Raw genomic sequence first — 4343 nt, 5'->3', positions numbered from 1 at the left:
AGGATAGATCATATGATTGGCACCAAATAAGATTTGACAAATTTAAAAAATTGAAATTTACATGGAGCATCTTTTCTGACCACTGGATACCTAAGCTATAAATCAATCAGTAACAGAGAAAACTTTGGAAATTATACAAAGACATGGCAATTAAGAAACTCATTTTTGAATACCCAGTGGGTCCAGAAAGAAATCAAAAGAAAAAAAAATTTTAACTAGTAAAAAAAAGGACAATGGAGACACAACAGACCAAAATACATGTGACACAGCAAAGACAATGCTTAGGGAAATTTGTAACAATCAATATGTAAATTAAAAAAAAATTGAACACTCCCCAGATGGACAACTGACTGCCTCAAGGAAGTGTAGCAATACAAGCTAAATCCACAATTACTAGAAGGAAAGGGGGTAACAGATAAGAAAAGAAGCGGAGCAGACTCACCCAGACACGAAAAGGAAAGGACAAGTGCTTCTGTGCTCATCAAATGGCGTCCCAGCTGACAAGAAAAGGAATAAAACTTCTAAAACACATATAATAATGTGTATGCATTTCAGAAAATTATGTTCCGTTGAAGAATCTAAACAGTTTACACACTACATACAAAGTTTCAGTGTAAAGAGAAATGTGCAGTGCTCACACCAGGCTTCCAACACACATGAAGCTGTCAGGACTCACTGGGAGGCGTGTTCAGCAGGGAGAGCGATCGCATGCAGGGACTGCACACATAAGGGTCTACCTTGAGCAGTCGGGGTTCTCTACTTGCAGAAGTAAAGAGTGAGGAAAGGGAGACGACCCACATGAACTTTGTGAGGTATCTGTGAACTTGTGTAAGCATAGAAGAGAGAGCTAGAATGAGATGGAGTGTGTCTGTGTGTGGTTATGAACTTGCAGTGCGCACAGCCCCACATTGTGGCTTTTCTGTCCCCAGCTGAAGGAATCCAGAGCCCATGGAGAAACAGCCATTCCAGGCTTATCTTCTTGTGTGGATTTTAAGAAATTATTTTTAGAACCAAGAGGAAAGGGCAAAAGGTTGCAGTGGGCAACTTGGAGGGACTTCCGTTAGCCCAACTTGGGAAAACTAAAGTGTCAAAATAACAGCTGAATGAAAATTCAACTAACAGAATGAAGTGGGAAACCACAAGTCCACACTGCTTTAAATTTGTGAATGAAAACATTGACTTTTGGTAGAATGTCTACAAATGACTATGGAGAAATAGTGAGATTAGAAAATGACCACAACCATCATTGTAATAACAGATTAGATAAGAATCAATGAGTGCAGAAAGCAGAGAGGAGTTTCAGTAAGATATAGCATGCTAATTCAGTCTCAGGGCAATTATCTACAGGATCCTTATTGGTTAATAAATGAAGATGACTTATTAACTAGCTTTGCAATGGGCAAATTTAGCAGATGCTTTGTAAAGCAGACTGTGAGACCCTGACTCATCTAACCGCTTCTTTCTGCTTCTGTAATTTGCTTGGCTTAGGACGGTACTAACTCCATTTTGACTAGCTGTTTCAGGCATGTTGTAATCTTCAGCTACCACCCCCATCCCGGAAAGCTATAGATCAAGCAAGCCCGGGCATATAGCAGCCTTATAAGGTAAAAACAGAAACTTCTGGCCCCACAGATAACAGCACATTCCAATGCCTAAAGACAGGCCCTACCAATAAGAATCTTCCCTGTACTCAGGGCATAGGACCATCCAATCATTTTAAAGCATGTTTGGCGTCCGTGGGCTTCTGTGAAACTTCCATATAAAAGCTTACCCCACCCTAGTTCGGGGCTCTCAGTATGGATCCACTGCGTTGGTGAAATCTGAGGGCCTGAGCTTAAGCCGGAATAAAGGCTCTTTGCTTTTGTGTGCTCTCTGGACTCCTTGGTGGTCATTGCGGGTCGCAGGATCAGGATGCAACACAGACCATGAAATCCAAGCGTTCAGTAAGTCATGTGGCTTTAGATGCCTTTTGAAGAGACAGCAGCACTTGTAGTTCCTGTCAAAATGAATAATTATCCCAATGATCCCAAACTGAGAGAAATTCTATTATGTGGCAGCAAGGGCGTGCTGAAGATTGTCATGTCATGAAAGATGTAGGAATTCTGAAGAACTGCTACAGATGTGAAGAGCCGTAAGAGACAGGACAACTAACTCAACACGTAGTTCTGGACTGGGTTCTGAGCCAGGCAGAGAAGAAAGATCACAGAGGACACTGTGAGAGAGACCCGCAGAATCTGAATACAGTGTGTGGACGGTGACGCTTGAGTGTAAATGTCCTAGTTGTTTACACTGGAAATGCGCTAATAAAATGTGTTCACGCTGGACTGCACACTTAAGAGAATTTAAAGGCAGTGGACATCATGTCTCCAACTTGTCAATGAGACAGGATGTGTTACACATCTAAGAACACATACCAGGGGCCAGAAAGAAGGCTCGGTGGTTAAGAGCAAGCATTCCTCTTACAGAGGATCTGAGTTCAATTCCCAGCACCATGTCAGGGGGCTCACAACTGCCTCTAGCTCCAGCTTCAGGGGATCAGATGACTCTGACCTCTGTGAGCACTGTAACTCATGTGCACACACCCACACACAGACACATAAGCATAAGTGAAAATAAAATCTTTTTAAAAAGCATAAACAAAACAATACTTGATTTTTTTTATTATTTTTATTTTATGTGTATCAATGTATTGCCTGCATGTAGATAAGTACACCCGTGCTGTGCAATGCACGTGGATGTAAGAAGGGGGAGGTAAGAGGCTACCATGTTAGTTGCCACGTGGGTGCTGGGATTCGAACCTGGGTCTTCTACAAGAACAATCAGTGTTTTAACTGCTGAGCCATCTCTCCAGCCCAATATCTGATTCTTTGTAATGGAAGCTTTTATGTTTAAATTTTGTGAGGGTAACAAAGAAATAGAGGAGGAACTTTGGAGCAAGTATGTGCATGCCCTTTCGTTTCCTAGAATACCACTTGGTTTTCTATATAGTAGTACAAATTCTTTGTTTTTGTTTGTTTGTTTCGAGACAGGATCTTACTCTGTATCCCTGACTGACCTGCAACGCAGGGAGATCTACCGGCTTCTGCCTCCCAAGTGCAAGGATTACAGCTCCCCCTGGTGTGAATTCATTTTAATTGAGAGTAAACTGGCTGTGACCTTGGTCTACCCCTACTTCCTCCTGAGTAAACGGGTTGTTTCCAGCCTTTCATGTTACTGTAATCTTCATCTTACAGAAAGCATAGTTCATTTGCTTAATTTTTTACTGCATAATTAGGATTAATTTGCATTAAAAATTCAGATGTTCAGAAAAGGACAGTAAAAAATAGGTTGATCCAGGAATTTTTACCAAGAAAAAAAAAGAGAGCAAATGCTAAAAAGTAGATTTCTGAATAAATAAATAAATCCTATCAGTAATAAGGCAGACACATGATCTTTGGTTATAGGACAAAAAGAGAAATAAAATAATCAAAAGACACAGGGTATGGTGGTGCACGTCTGTAATCCCAGCACTCAGGAGGCCGAGGCAGGCGGATCTCTGTGAGTTCAAGGCCAGCCTGGTCTACATAGTGAGTGCCGGGACAACTGGGGCTACAGGGAGACCCTGTCTCAAAAAGACAGAAAAAAAAAAAAAAAAACCCAAAAAACAAAACAAAACAAAACTCAAAAGAGAAACTTCCAATTTATGGCAATGGTTTCTTCACAAAATTTTATTTCATCTGTTATAGTAGTCAGTTTTCCACAGCTGAGAGAAGATGACTGAGATAATCAACTTAAAAGGAAGAAACCTTTACCTTGGCTCAGGGTTTCAGAAGTTTAAGACTGTGGTCATTTGGCCATGTTCCTTTCAGGCTTGTAAAGAGGAACAACATGGTGGGATCATGTCCTGGAGCAAAGTCCTTCAACCTCATGCCAGTTGGGAGACAGAGGGCGGAAAAGGAGAACGCCGGTGCAGTGTCCCTTCAAGAGCTTGTCCCCGGTGGCAAATGCCCTTCCTCTATGACCCACTTTCTAGGTTCCACTCTTTCCCAGTAGCACCACAGGCTGCTACAGCACATAGGTTTAGGGGCATTTAAGATCCCAATACACCCCTTATCTGCTCCTACATCCATGGAACAGAGCTGGTGACTCAGCACTTCACAGGGTGCTTACATGAACGGAGGCAGCACCATTTGGTACTTTCTACATTTAAGGACTTTTGAGATATTTTCCAGTTTTAGTTCATTCTGAAGAATGAACATTCATCACTGTTCCTGTTTTCTTTCTTGTCCCTTTGTTTACTTGCATTTTGAACTCTATTTTTCTGTTTGTTTTGTTCCTCTATATTACAGTCTGTTCTAATTTTT

The sequence above is a fragment of the Nannospalax galili genome, unplaced genomic scaffold (genome assembly GCF_000622305.1).
Source record: "Nannospalax galili isolate Female #2095 unplaced genomic scaffold, S.galili_v1.0 scaffold952, whole genome shotgun sequence".
NCBI classification, from domain to species: domain Eukaryota; kingdom Metazoa; phylum Chordata; class Mammalia; order Rodentia; family Spalacidae; genus Nannospalax; species Nannospalax galili.
This window is presented reverse-complemented; position numbering follows the sequence as displayed.